The sequence below is a fragment of the Arachis duranensis genome, chromosome 9, assembly GCF_000817695.3.
Source record: "Arachis duranensis cultivar V14167 chromosome 9, aradu.V14167.gnm2.J7QH, whole genome shotgun sequence".
In the NCBI taxonomy this organism is placed as follows: domain Eukaryota; kingdom Viridiplantae; phylum Streptophyta; class Magnoliopsida; order Fabales; family Fabaceae; genus Arachis; species Arachis duranensis.
In genome coordinates, this window is record NC_029780.3 from 94,900,955 (window position 1) to 94,917,295 (window position 16,341).

Sequence of the window (16,341 nt, forward strand, 5' to 3'; positions counted from 1 at the left end):
TCAACCATTGTTAGCCAACTTTGAACCTATTTAATCCCTTTTGTTCTCAATTCTAGCACATCACTGTCCCTAAGCGAAAAACAATAAATGTCCTTAATTTGGATCTTTGATTAGCTTAGGTTAGTGACGGTGTGTATCATTTTGGTATGGGGAATTTGGGACATTGGTTGAGGTAAAAGGGTATTTTTGTATTTTTGTAAAAAATTTTGAAAATTGGGTACATATTCATGCACCATACGTAAAATCATATGCATTGATACTCTTGTAGATATTTTATTGCAAAAAAGAAAAAAATACAAGATAAAGAAAAAGAAAAAATAAAAAGGATATATATATATATATATAGAGCAATAAAAAGGGAACAAAAATGCCCCAAGGCAAAGTAATAATAACAATGCATATGAAATGTGAATTAAAGAGAATGCATGAGTATGTGGAAAAAGTGGGAATCATGGGTAGCTAGGTATTATATTAAGATTGTATAGGTTGTTATATGTGTTTGGTGAGAGCTTAGGTTAATCAAAGATTCAAATTTTAAGCTCACTTGACCATATGCATCCTTACCTTTACCTTAGTCCCATTACAACCTATGAGTAAAGCCCTCATGATGAATGTATGTATGTATTGAATAATTGTTGATTGTTAGATGAAAAACAAATCATGGAAAGCATGATTAGAAGAGAATTGAGTGATCGACCCTATACACTTGAGCAACTAGAGCGGATACACTTCCGGTGAGGGTTCGATGCTGGCTTTCATGAGATTTTCTTCTTGCAAGTCTATTTGAACTTCATTTGGATATTTGAATTGGTAGGATTTATGAATCATCATACTACTTAACCCTACTTGTTCATACATACTCTTGGATGATTGATTTACTCTTGACCAAGTAGGTAGAATCATCTTGCATTTAGTTGCATCCATATAGATAGGTTCATATAGTTTATTTGCATTGAATAAATATTCATACCCCTTTTCTTGTTTTTCTTGGTTAAGCATGAGGACATGCTTAGTTTAAGCGTGTGGAGGTTTGATAAACCCCAATTTTGTGGTTTATCTTGTGCTTAATTTAGGGAATTTTATCACATTTTCCCACATTTATTCAATGAAATAGCATGGTTTTGCGAATTGCTCCTGATTTGTGCTTAAAAGTAAAAACATGCTTTTTAAGCTTTTAAATTGCTAATTTTAGCTCACTTTAATTCTATTCGATGCCATGATATGTTTGTTAAGTGATTTCAGGATTATAAGGCAAAGATTGGGTTGAAGGAATGAGAAAAAAAACATGCAAAAATGGAGAATTCATGAAGAAATGAGAATTTGCTGAACTGAAAGCCACGCGCACACGTCACCCCATACGTATGCGTGAGAAGAAGATTCGCCAGCGACGCGTACGTGTCACCCACGCGTACGCGTGACCAAGAAAAGTGCAAATGACGCGGACGCGTGACCCATGCGTACGCGTGAGAAGAAGCACGTGACCAACTTAAGGGCAATACACTGGGGTCGATTTCTGAGGCATTTTGTGCCCAAATCTAACTCATTTCTGATGCTTTTGAACCCAAGGATAGCAAGGGATTGAGGGGGAAGCCATAATGTAGTTTTGCATCATGTTGTAGGGAGAATTCTAGAGGGAGAAGCTCTCAATTCTCTCTAGAATTTAGGATAGTTTAGGTCAAATTCTCTTGGATCCAAATTCTAATTCTTGTTCCGATTTAGTTTTCCCTTTCAATTTCTTGTTGGTGCATATTTACTTTTCTAATTTCTTGTTAATTTCTCATTCGCTCCTTTTTATGTTGATGAACCATTGTTATATTTTACTTCCCTTTTAATGCAATTTCATGTTTTATGTTTCTTTCATGTTGATCTTGGTTGTTCTTGTTGATTTCTTGTGGAAGTTAGTTATGAGTTTCATTAATTATTGTACTTTGTGATGTTTACTTTTATTGCACTCTAGGTGTTTGCTAAAATGTTTTCACTAGATTTTGAGTAGTTTTCTTTACTCTTGGCCTAGGCTAAGGAAATTGGGTGATCTTGAGTCATTGGGTCTCAATGAATTGGTGATTTGAGAACCCGTGGTGATCAATTTGATACCCATTGACACTAACCCACTACTAATCTAATTAGTAGATAGGTTGAGACTTTTAGGTTGATGTGATTAAGCCTATTCGACGTACTTCAAGCTTAGGAGTATATATTATATGTACATAAAGCCTTGAAGTTAGACTTAATAGGTTGTTCTCCCATAATTATCAATATGTGGTTTGTTGGCAAGGATGGTGATCTCAATTTCCCAAGTCTTAGCCAAGAGTTCTTTCCCCTTTCTTTTGTTTAGTTCTTGTTATTTACTTATCTTGCCAAAATACAAAATCAAACACCTTGCATCTTCATAGCCAATAATTAAGCACTTCATTGCAATTCCTTGTGAGATGACCTGGAATTTAAATACTTCGGTTAATTCTTATTGGGGTTTGTACTTGTGACAACCAACCAAATTTTTTATTAGGAGGATTGTTTGTTGGTTTAGAACTATACTTGCAACGAGAATTCATTTTGAGAAAATTCTGTACCATCAAAGAATCTATCTCATCAGATCTCCACGGGGACCATCCCAAATGAGGCCCCAATAGTGGAAAATTTTCCCTGCAGGGATGGGGATAGGGGACAAAATTTCTCTAAAGCAGGTGTGCAGATCTGAGCGGGATCCCCGGCCCCACATTTTCCGCAGTCCCCAAATATGTTAAATTACTTAAACACCTTTAGTAGTTTATTTTTTACTTTTATTTTTTAGTCATTTCACCTTATATATATCCATCATCGCACCCCGCCGTTCCCCCTCTGCGGCACTGCTGCGACATTACCTTTTCCCTTTTTCCTTTGCCAATGTCGCTGCTCCGTTGAGTCCGTTCAACTCCTACGCCGCTGCCATCCTGCATTGCTACTCCACATCTCAGCTCTTCTCTTCGCTGGCGTCTCTCACCTCTCTGGTAATTTCTCCCCTGTTCCTAGTAAGATTCACTGCTCTCTCCTTTTCTGCTTGAATTTTGGCATTTTACTTCATTAATTTGATTTCATGCTAATTAATAGTTAGTTTCTGATAATGTAAGCTTTTCTATTTTAAAATTCTATATTTTCCCATGAATTTGATTTTGATGTGGATTTTTTTATGTTGGTGGTTGTTATTTTTTTTAATGAATACAATTCTAAACTTTTGATTTTGTTAGTTGATTTGTTTGTAATCAAATCTGCTTAGTTATCCATTTTCTAGAGTTATACCAAATACTATAGATTAAAGAGTTTTTGAAACATACAACTATTAAATTGTAGATAATATCTTATTAATTCTAAAATTTACAATAAGAATGATTGTGCTTACCTAATAATAATCCAGCTAATGTGGATTCTTACTTTATTTTCCAAGAAAGTTTTACAAGACTCTTAATTTTTTATAAATCAATGTTAAACCTTACATATGGGGGATGGATATGGGAAATTTAGGAGTTTAGGTAATTATTTTTTTATTATGTCGAATTTTTATCTAATATATAGTATTCTTGTTTATGATGTATGTTAACATATTCATGTTTGTGTTGTATTTTAATAGAGAACATGGAGTTCTTTATTGGAAGTTGTATTTTGACAATGAAAAAAGATATATTTGATGTTGAAGACTTTATTTTACGGCTTTATTTAGAATGGAAGTTGTATTTTAATATTTTATTTTATTGGACTATGATTTGTTATTTTGTATTTCTGGACTTGTAAGTTATAATCTTGAATAATATATGTTTGTGTGTTATAATAATGTTTTGTAATTTTTCTTTTTTTTTAGAAATTTTCACTATAATTTCCATATAATAATATAAGGAGATAGGGAATGGGGCCCCACAGGAAACAGGGAGAACATGGGAAACGTGGATGGGGACAAAATCTGGGGTCAGAGACGGAGAGTATGGAGGCATTCTCTGTCCCATTGACATCCCTAAACTAGACTAGTACCTTTACCAAATTTAAGGTTTATTTATCATTTTTGTTTCTTTTATATTTTTGTTTATAGTTACCCTTTTGTCCTTTTCTTTTTCTCGAGTATTCTTTCTTACCCAAAACGGGAGGTTTTAACGAGGCTCAACCTTCAATAAAAGGCCATTTCATTTAAATACTACCTACTTTTTCCACGTTCTCACCAAACAAACAGTATGAACAAAAAGAAAAACATCGGGATTTGATCAACCCCGACGCCACACAAAATGGATATCCAACAGGACAGAATAAAACTTATAAAACCAGAAGACTGGCATTCCGTTTCTTCAAATCTTCTGCCTCATCCCTTGCAGGCTCCGCAGTAACATGAGCCACAGCAAGAGAGCTCTCCGCGTTGGAAGCCAGATTTTGAGGCTTCGGCACTTGGGAGTTCAGCTCGGTCTCCCGCTCCGATAGTCGTAGAATCTCAAAACTTGCTTCCTCAGTGCTCTTAGCTGCTTTTGTCCTTACAGCCTCGTCCACCTAAAGCTGACTGATAAATTCATATTTGATGATAAATTTTGGATTGAATTGAGTAAATTTTACCATATAAATCCACATTTATTCATCTAAATAGCATACTTTTGTGTTTTCTCTCTAAATTATGTCTAATTGTGAAAATATGTTATTTTGTGCTTAATTTAATCAATTTTATTCCACTTTCTTTCCATTCGATGCCTTGATGTTTTTTATCAGTGATTTCAGGTGTAATAGGTAGGAATGGCTTGATAAGAGTGAAAGAGAAGCATGCAATTGGGAGAAAACATGAAGAAAACAAAGGAAAAGCAGTCAAGTGTGCGTACGCACAACTTTTTGTGCGTATGCACAAAGTAAAAATTAGCAAGTGTGCGTACGCACAAGTCCCAGTGCATGACTTCATTAAAAATTCATGTGGCTCGCGATTTTGAAGATTTTTGGCCCATTTCTGAAGGGTCTGAAGCATATAAGGAAGGGTTAGCAAGGGGAGAAGATACCATACAATACACAATACACTTAGGCATATTTTTAGATAGTTTTAGGTAGTTTTTAGCTTAGTTTTCTCTCAATTTCCTTAGGGTTTAGTTAGGGTTTATACTATAAGTTTTCCTTTTCCAATTTTGATATTGGATTCTAGCTTATTTCCATTGTAAGTATTTCTTAATTTTCTCTTTTATTACACTACTTGTTTTACACTTTCTTATCTTTTAATTCACTTTACCATTACATATATGCTTTAGCAATTTTGAGTTCTATTTAATGAATTTGATGTTTAGTGGTTATTATATGTTTGTTGAGTTGCCATTGTTGATTTTGTTCATTGGTTGTTCATAGTTTTAAGTATTTTTATAATTTTGCCATGTTTTGAGAATATTCCCACCTTGTGTTTGATGAAATGTCAATTTTGATTATGAGGTAAATTTCTACTCCTTGGCTTGGGAAATTGAGTATATGGTATACTAGAGTCATAATATCCGATATTTAGTGATAATTCTTGGATTGTTAATTGTTCTTGTTTCCACTAACGCTAGCTTTTTACTACGGTAATTAGTAAGTTAGTTAGGATTTGTGGATTAAGAACAATTATGCTCACTTGACTTACTCTTCGATGTTAAAGGTTGACTAGGTGAGATTAATCCATTATAATTATGATAGTTGTGGTTATGATAAGGAAGGAATTCCATAACTCAACCCAAGCCAAGGCTTCCATTTATGCTTTAAACCATCCCTAAATCACTTTAAAGCTTTACTTGTTCATATTATATAGGTAGTTCTTTGATTAATTTATTAGTTCATTAGTTGTAATTTTGATTATTCTTTTATTCCTTTAATTGTGTGCTTAATTATTGAAAACCCCCAATTTCACATCCAAACTTGTGCACTTGTGGTCACTAGTTCTTTGGGAAGACGACCCGGGATTCAACTCTCGGTTAATTTGGTTTGAATTGTGACATCTCTATTCTACACTTTGGTTAAGGGTCGCCTTGTCGGTTGGGACTATACTTGCAACGCTAATCCTATTTCTTGAAGAGAATTCCTAACTGACAATCTGGCCTGCACCACTGACCCTTCAAAACAACGAGCTCTGCCTGTGCTTGCCGAAGCTTCCTATCCAAGAGGAAAGTTTGCAAAAGTGTGGGCTTGCTCTTCTGAATAATAGCAGCCGAGTAGAGGAGGGCACGGTATACTGACTTAGCCTGACTAGACAAATCACAATCTTTGAAATGCTCGTCAGTGCCAGGTAGCAAGTGCCGATTAATGAAGCCCAGAGCATCAAAGGAGTAGTCAAACACACAAGGGGTAACCACACCTATGCTGACTGGTGCACGAAATTGTGATCATCAACAATGGTGCCAAAGACTTGGAGCTCTCAAACGTGAATCACACTTTGTCACAACTTTGCACAACTAACCAGCAAGTGCACTGGGTCGTCCAAGTAATACCTTACGTGAGTAAGGGTCGATCCGACGGAAATTGTTGGTATGAAGCAAGCTATGGTCATCTTGTAAATCTCAGTCAGGCAGATTCAAATGGTTATAATGGTTTTCAAATATAAAGATAAATAAAGCATAAAATAAAGATAGATATACTTATGTAATTCATTGGTGAGAGTTTCAGATAAGTGCATAGAGATGCTTTGTTCCTGTTGAATCTCTGCTTTCCTACTGCCTTCATCCAATCCTTCATACTCCTTTCCATGGCAAGCTGTATGTTTGGGTTTCACCGGCATTAATGGCTACCTCCCATCCTCTCAGTGAAAATAGTTCAAATGCTCTATCACAGCAGAGCTAATCATCTGTCGGTTCTCTATCATGTCGGAATAGAATTCAGTGATTCTTTTGCGTCTGTCACTACGCCCAACACTCGCGAGTTTGAAACTCGTCACAGTCATCCCATCTCAGATCCTACTCGGAATACTGCAAGCAAGGTTTAGACTTTCCAGATCTTAGGAATGGCCACCAATAATTCTAGCTTATACCACGAAGATTCTGATTAAGAAATCCAAGAGATACACACTCTAGCTCTCGCTTGTAGAACAGAAGTGGTTGTCAAGCACGCGTTCATAAGGACGGATGATGATGAGTGTCACGGATCATCACATCCATCAGGTTGAAGTACGAGTGATATCTTAGAACAAGAATAAGCTTGAATTGAATAGAAGAATAATAGTAATTGCATTAATACTCGAGGAACAGTAGAGCTTCACACCTTAATCTATGGTGTGTAGAAACTCCACCGTTGAAAATACATAAGTGATAAAGGTCCAGGCATGACCGTGAGGCTAGCTCCCAAAATGTGATCAAAGGATCAAAAGATAATCCAAAGATAAGAATACAATAGTAAAAAGTCCTATTTATACTAGACTAGCTACTAGGGTTTACAGAAAAAAGTCTAAGTGCAGAAATCCACTTTCCGGGCCCACTTTGGTGTGTGCTTGGGTTGAGCTTGAGCTTTACACGTACAGAGGCTTCTCTTGGGGTTAAACGCCAAGTTGTAACGTGTTTTTGGCGTTTAACTATGGTTTGTGACGTATTTCTGGCGTTTTACTCCAGAATGCAGCATGGAGCTGGCGTTGAACGCCAAATTGCGTTGTCTAAACTCAAATAAAGTATGAAATATTATATATTGCTGAAAAGTCCTGGATGTCTACTTTCCAAAGCAATTGAGATCGTGCCATTTGGAGTTTTGTAGCTCCAGAAAATCTATTTCGAGTGCAGGGAGGTCAGAATCCAACACCATCTGTAGTCCTTTTTCAACCTCCTATCAGATTTTTGCTCAGGTCCCTCAATTTCAACCAGAAAATACCTGAAATCACAGAAAAATACACAAACTCATAGTAAAATCCAGAAATGTGAATTTTGCATAAAAACTAATAAAAACATCCCTAAAAGTAGCTAGATCTTACTAAAAACTACCTAAAAATATTGCCAAAAAGCGTATAAATTATCCGCTCATCACAACACCAAGCTTAAATTATTGCTTGTCCCCAAGCAAAAGAAAATCAAATAGGATAAAAAGAAGAGAATATACTATAAATTCCAAAATATCAATGAATATTAGTCTTAATTAGATGAGCGGGACTTGTAGCTTTTTGCTTCTGAACAGGTTTGGCATCTCACTTTATCCTTTGAAGTTTAGAATGATTGGCATCCATAGGAACTCAGAGTTCAGATAGTGTTATTTGATTCTCCTAGTTAAGTATGTTGATTCTTGAACACAGCTACTTTTATGAGTCTTGGTCGTAGCCTTAAGCACTTTGTTTTTCAGTATTACCACCGGATACATAAATGCCACAGACACATGACTGGGTGAACATTTTCAGATTGTGACTCAGCTTTGCTAAAGTCCCCAGTTAGAGGTGTCCAGAGCTCTTAAGCACACTCTTTTTGCTTTGGATCACAACTTTAACCACTTAGTCTCAAGCTTTTCACTTGGACCTTCATGCCACAAGCACATGGTTAGGGACAGCTTGATTTAGCCACTTAGGCCTGGATTTTATTTCCTTGGTCCCTCCTATCCATTGATGCTCAAAGCCTTGGATCCTTTTTACCCTTGCTTTTTGGTTTTAAGGGCTATTGGCTTTTTCTGCTTTAGAAAACAAAAGGTATTGTCACCACATCAATATAATTAAACTAATTTCAAGGATGAATTCGAAACTCATGTACTTCTTGTTCTTTTGTATTAAAAATATTTTTCATTTAAGAAAGGTGAAGGATTCATGGAATTATTCATAGCCTAAGACATAGTTACTAAATACTAATGATCATGTAACAAAGACACAAACATAGACAAACATGAAGCTCAAACACCGAAAAAAATAGAGAGATAAGAACAAGGAAGTTAAGGAATGAGTCAACCTTAGTGATGGTGGCACCTTCTCCTTGAAGGACCAATCGTGTTCTTGAGCTCCTCTATGTCTCTTCCTTGCCTTTGTTGCTCCTCCCTCATAGCTCTTTGATCTTCTCTAATTTTATTGAGAATGATGGAGTGTTCTTGGTGTTCCACCCTTAATTGGTTCATGTCATAACTCAATCCTTCTAGAGAAGTGTTGAGTTGTTCCCAATAGTTGTTTGGAGAAAAATGCATCCCTTGAGGCATCTCAGGGATTTCTTGATGATGAGCTTCCTCATGCATCTCTTAAGATCCATGAATAGACTCTCTTGTTTGCTCCATCCTCTTCTTAGTGATGGGTTTGTCCTCTTCAATGAAGATGTCTCCTTCTATGACAACTCCAGCTAAGTAGCATAGATGGCAAATGAGATAAGGAAAAACTAGCCTTGCCAAGGTGGAGGGCTTTGCGGCTACTTTGTAGAGCTCTAGAGAGATGACTTCATGAACTTCTACTTCCTCTCCAATCATGATGCTATGGATCATGATGGCCCGATCCATAGTTACTTCAGATCGGTTGCTAGTGGGAATGGTGGAGCGTTGGATGAACTCCAACCATCCTCTAGCCAAAGGCTTAAGGTCCAGTCTTCTCAATTGAACCGGCTTATCTTTTGAGTCTCTTTTCCATTGAGCTCCTTCCATACATATGTCCATGAGGACTTAGTCCAACCTTTGATCAAAGTTGACCCTTCTAGTGTAGGGGCGTGCGTATTCTTGCATCATAGGCAAGTTGAATGCCAACTTTACATTTTCCAGACTAAAATCTAGGCATTTTTCCCGAACCATTGTAAGATAATTCTTTGGATTCGGGTTCATACTTTGATCATGGTTCCTAGTGATCCATGCATTGGCATAGAACTCTTGAACTATTAAGATTCCGACTTGTTGAATGGGGTTGGTAAGAACTTCCCAACCTCTTCTTTAGATCTCATGTCGGATCTCCAGATACTTATTTTTCTTGAGCATGAAAGGGACCTCATGGATCACCTTCTTCTTGGCCACAACTTCATAGAAGTGATCTTGATGGGCTTTTGAGATGAATCTTTCCATCTTCCATGACTCAGAGGTGGAAGTAATTGCTTTCCCTTTCCTCTTTCTTGAGGTTTCTCTGGCCTTAGGTGCCATCAATGGTTATAGGAAAACAAAAAAATAAGCTATAATTTTACCACACCAAACTTAGAATGTTGCTCGTCCTTGAGTAAAAGAAGAAAGAATAGATGATGAAAAAGAAGAGATGGAGGAGAGGGAGAGTGGTGTAGGTTTCGGCCAAAGGGTAGAAGAGAGGGTGGTGTTGTGTGAAAATGAAGAAGTGTGGAGGGATTTATATAGTGGAGGGAGAGGGGTTTATGGTTCAGTCATGTAGGGTGGGTTTGGGTGGGAAAGAGATTTTGAATTTGAAGGTAGGTGGGGTATATGGGAAAGAGAGGATGGATGTGAGTGGTGAAGAGGTGATGGGGAAGAGTGATTGAGGTAATTGGTGAATGATGTTTGGAGAAGAGTGTTATGAAAAGGTGTGAGAGAGAGGGAAAAAGTAGGTGGGGATCCTGTGGGGTCTACAAATCCTGAGGTGATCCTATGGGGTCCATAGATCCTGAGGTGTCAAGGATTTCTCATCCTTGCACCCTTTAGGCGTGTAAAATGCCCTCTGTATGCAATCTTGGCGTTTAACGCCAGGCTGCTGCCTGTTTCTGGCGTTGAACGCCAGCTCTATGCTTGTTTCTGGCGTTAAACGCCACTTTGCTGCTTGTTTATGGTGTTTAACGCCAACTTTCCTCAAGGTGCAATCCTGGCATTTAAACGCCAGACTGCTGCTTATTTCTGGCATTCAACACCAGCTTCATGCTCTATTCTGGCGTTAAACGCCAGCCAGATGCTCCTTACTAGCGTTTAAATGCCAGTAAGCTCTTCCTCCAGGGTGTGCTTTTTCTTCTACTATTTTTTATTCTGTTTTTAATTTTTGCAATGTTTTTGTGACTCCACATGATCATAAACCTAATAAAACATAAAAGAACAATAGAAATATAGATAAATAAAAATTGGGTTGCCTCCCAATAAGCGCTTCTTTAATGTCAATAGCTTGACAGTGAGCCCTCATGGAGCTTCACAGATGTTCAGAGCATTGTTGGGGCCTCCCAACACCAAATTTAGAGTTTGAATGTGGGGGTTCAATACCAAACTTAGAGTTTGGATGTGGCCTCCCAACACCAAACTTAGAGTTTGATTGTGGGGGCTTTGCTTGACTTTGTATTGAGAGAAGCTTATCGTGCTTCTTTTCCATGGTTGCAGAGGAAGATCCTTGAGCTTTAAACACAAGGTAGTCCCCATTCAATTAAAGGACTAACTCTCCTCTGTCAACATCAATCACAGCTCCTGCTGTGGCTAGGAAGGGTCTTCCAAGAATGATGGATTCATTCTCATCCTTCCCAGTGTCTAAGATTATAAAATCAGTAAGGATGTAAAGGCCTTTAACCTTTACCAACACGTCCTCTACCAATCCATAAGCTTGTTTTATTGACTTGTCTGCCATCTCTAATGAGATTCTTGCAGCTTGTACCTCAAAGATCCCCAGTTTCTCCATTACAGAGAGTGGCATAAGATTTATACCTGACCCCAGGTCACACAGAGCCTTCTCAAAGGTCATGGTGCCTATGGTACAGGGTATTAAGAATTTACCAGGATCTTATTTCTTTTGACGTAAAGTTTGCTAAACCCATGCATTTAGTTCACTAATGAGCAAGGGAGGTTCATCTTCCCAAGTCTTATTACCAAACAACTTGGCATTCAGCTTCATGATGGCTCCTAGATATTGAGCAACTTGCTCTTCAGTTACATCTTCATCCTCTTCAGAGGAAGAATAGTTCTCAGAGCTCATGAATGACAGAAGGAAGTTTAATGAAATCTCTATGGTCTCTATATGAGCCTTAGATTCCTTTAGGTCCTCAATAGGAAACTCCTTTCTGTCTGAAGGATGTCCCATGAGGTCTTCCTCATTGGGATTCACGTCCTCCCCTTCCTCTTTGGATTCGGCCATTTTGATTATATCAATGGCCTTGCACTCTCTTTTTGGATTCTCTTCTGTATTGCTTGGGAGAGCACTAGGAGGAGTTTCAGTGATTTTCTTACTCATCTGACCCACTTGTGCCTCCAAGTTTCTAATGGAGGACCTTGTTTCATTCATGAAACTTAAAGTGGCCTTAGATAGATTAGAGACTATGTTTGCTAAGCTAGAGGGGCTCTGCTCAGAATTCTCTGTCTGTTACTGAGAAGATGATGGAAAATGCTTGCTATTGCTAAACCTGTTTCTTCCACCATTATTAAAGCCTTATTGAGGCTTTTGTTGATCCTTCCATGAGAAATTTGGATGATTTCTCCATGAGGGATTATAGGTGTTTCCATAGGCTTCACCCATGTAATTCACCTCTGCCATTACAGGGTTCTCATGATCATAAGCTTCTTCTTCAGAAGATGCTTCTTTAGTACTGTTGGATGCATTTTGCCATCCATTCAGACTCTGAGAAATTATGTTGACTTACTGAGTCAACATTTTGTTCTGAGCCAATATGGCATTCAAAACATTAATTTCAAGAACTCTCCTCTTCTGAGGCATCCCATTACTCACAGGATTTCTCTTAGAGGTGTACATAAATTGGTTATTCGCAACCATGTCAATGAGTTCTTGAGCTTTTGCAGGCATTTTCTTTAGGTGAATGGATCCACCTGCAAAATCGTCCAGTGACATCTTAGAGAACTCAGATAGACCATCATAGAATATGTCCAAAATGGTCCACTCTGAAAGCATGTCAGAAGGACACTTTTTGGTCAACTGCTTGTATCTTTCCCAAGCTTTATAGAGGGATTCACCATCTTTTTGCTTGAAGGTCTGAACATCCACTCTAAGCTTGCTCAGCTTTTGAGGAGGAAAGAACTTGGCCAAGAAGGCCGTGACCAACTTATCCCAAGAGTCCAGGCTATCTTTAGGTTGTGAGTCCAACCATGTTCTAGCTTTGTCTCTTACAGCAAAAGGGAAAAGCATGATCCTGTAGACTTCAGGATTTATTCCATTAGTCTTAACAGTATCACAGATCTGCAAGAACTCAGTTAAAAACTGATAGGGATCTTCTGATGGAAGTCCATAAAACTTGCAGTTCTGTTGCATTAGAGCAACTAGATGAGACTTCAGCTCAAAATTATTTGCTCCAATGGTAGGGATTGATATGCTTCTTCCATAAAAATTGGAAGTAGGTGTAGTATAATCATCAAGCATCCTCCTTGCGCCTCCACCATTGTTATTGGGTTCGGCCATGTCTCTTTCTTTTTCAAGATTCTCTGTAAGGTTTTCTTTGGCTTGTTGTGCTTTAACTTCTCTTAGTTTCTTCTTCAGAGTCCTTTCAGGTTCAGGATCTGCTTCAACAAGAATGTCCTTGTCCTTGCTCCTGCTCATATGAAAAAGAAAAAAACAGAAAAGGAAGAGAAATCATCTATGTCACAGTATAGAGATTCCTTTATGTGAGTAGAAGAAGAAAAGAATAGAAGAAGGAGGAAAAAAATTCGAACACAGAAGAGAAGAGAGGGTTCGAATTTTAAGATGAAGAGAAGTGTTAGTAAATGAATAAATAAATAGAAGAAGATGAGAGGAAGAGAATTTTGAAAATTGTTTTTGAAAAATAGTTAGTGATTTTCGAAAATTGAGAGAAGAAATACAATTAAAATTAAAATTTGAAACAATTAGTTAATTAAAAGAATTTTTAAAAAGAGGAAGGAATTTTCGAAAAATAGAGAGAGAAAAGTAGTTAGGTAGTTTTGAAAAAGATAAGCAACAAACAAAAAGTCAACTAGTTAGTTGAAAAAGATTTGAAAATCAATTTTGAAAAGATAAGAAGTTAGAAAAGATTTTGAAATTGATTTTGAAAAAGATATGATTTAAAAAAATATTTTGAAAAGATATGATTGAAAAAGATATTTTGGAAAAGATTTGATTTTTAAAATTAAAATTTGATTACTTGATTAACAAGAAACTAAAAGATATGATTCTAGAATTTAAAGATCGAACCTTTCTTAACAAGAAAGTAACAAACTTCAAATTTTTGAATCAATCACATTAGTTGTTAGTAAAGTTTTCGAAATTTTGAAATGAAATTAAGAAAAAGATTTTGAAAATCAATTTTTAAAAAAAATGAAAAAGATTTGATTTTTGAAAATTTTTTTGAAAAGATAGGATTTTTAAAAATTGAAATCTTGACTTGACTAACAAGAAATAACTTATTTTAAAAAATTTTTGACTAAGTCAACCCAAAGATTTCAAAATTTATGAGAGAAATAAGGAAAAGATATTTTTTATTTTTGAAATTTTTAATGATGAGAGAGAAAAACACAAAAATGACTCACAATATGAAAATTATGAATCAAAACACATGATGCATGTAAGAACACTATGAATGTCAAGATGAACACCAAGAACAATTTGAAGATCAAGATGAACATCAAGACTTATTTTTGAAAAATTTTCAAGAAAAGAAAAATATGCAAGACACCAAACTTAGAAATTTTGAATGCTTAGACACTATGAATGCAAAAATGCATATGAAAAACAACAAAAGACACAAAACAAGAAAATTTAAAGATCAAACAAGAAGACTTATCAAGAACAACTTGAAGATCATGAAGAACACCATGCATGAGTTTTTCAAAAAAAAATTCATAAAGTTTTTTTAAAAACATGCAAATTGACACCAAACTTAAAAATTGACACTAGACTTAAACAAGAAACACAAAATTTTTGGTTTTTATGATTTTATTAATTTTTTTGGATTTTTCGAAAATTTCTTTTTGGAAAAACGAAAACAAATAAAAAAAATTTTAAAGATTTTTGAAAACTTTTGGAAAACAAAATAAGAAGAAAATTACCTAATATGAGCAACAAGATGAACCGTCAGTTGTCCAAACTCAAACAATTCCCGGCAACGGCGCCAAAAACTTGGTGCACGAAATTGTGATCATCAACAATGGCGCCAAAGACTTGGAGCTCTCAAACGTGAATCACACTTTGTCACAACTTCGTCAGGCTGATTCAAATGGTTATAATGGTTTTCGAATATAAAGATAAATAAAGCATAAAATAAAGATAGAGATACTTATGTAATTTATTGGTGAGAGTTTCAGAAAAGTGCATAGAGATGCTTTGTTCCTGTTGAATCTCTGCTTTCCTACTGCCTTCTTCCAATCCTTCATACTCCTTTCCATGGCAAGCTGTATGTTCGGGTTTCACCGGTGTCAATGGCTACCTCTCGTCCTCTCAGTAAAAATGGTCCAAATGCTCTATCACATCACGGCTAATCATCTGTCGGTTCTCGATCATGTCGAAATAGAATCCAGTGATTCTTTTGCGTCTGTCACTACGCCCAACACTTGCGAGTTTGAAGCTCGTCATAGTCATCCCATCTCAGATCCTACTCGGAATACTGTAGATAAGGTTTAGACTTTCCAGATCTTAGGAATGGCCGCCAATAATTCTAGCTTATACCACGAAGATTCTGATTAAGGAATCCAAAAGATACACACTCTAGCTCTCGCTTGTAAAACAGAAGTGGTTGTCAGGCACGCGTTCATAAGGATGGATGATGATGAGTGTCACGGATCATCACATCTATCAGGTTGAAGTACGAGTGATATCTTAGAACAAGAATAAGCTTGAATTGAATAGAAGAATAATAGTAATTGCATTAATACTCGAGGAACAGTAGAGCTCCACACCTTAATCTATGGTGTGTAGAAACTCTACCGTTGAAAATACATAAGTGATAAAGGTCCAGACATGACCGTGAGGCCAGCCCCCAAAATGTGATCAAAGGATCAAAAGATAATCCAAAGATAAGAATACAATAGTAAAAAGTCCTATTTATACTAGACTAGCTACTAGGGTTTACAGAAAAAAGTCTAAGTGCAGAAATCTACTTCCGGGGCCCACTTTGGTGTGTGCTTGGGCTGAACTTCAGCTTTACACGTACAGAGGCTTCTCTTGGGGTTAAACGCCAAGTTGTAACATGTTTTTGGCGTTTAACTCTGGTTTGTGACGTGTTTCTGGCGTTTTACTCCAGAATGCAGCATGGAGCTGGCGTTGAACACCAGTTTGCGTCATCTAAACTCGAATAAAGTATGGACTATTATATATTTCTGGAAAGCCCTGGATGTCTACTTTCCAACGCAATTAAGAGTGCGCCATTTGAAGTTTTTTAGCTTCAAAAAATTCATTTCGAGTGCAGGGAGGTCAGAAGCCAAAAGCATCTGTAGTCCTTTTTCAGCCTCCTATCAGATTTTTGCTTAGGTCCCTCAATTTTAGGCAAAAAATACCTGAAATCACAGAAAAACACAAAAAATCATAGTAAAGTCCAAAAATGTGAATTTTGCATAAAAACTAATAAAAATATCCTTAAAAGTAGCTAGATCTTACTAAAAACT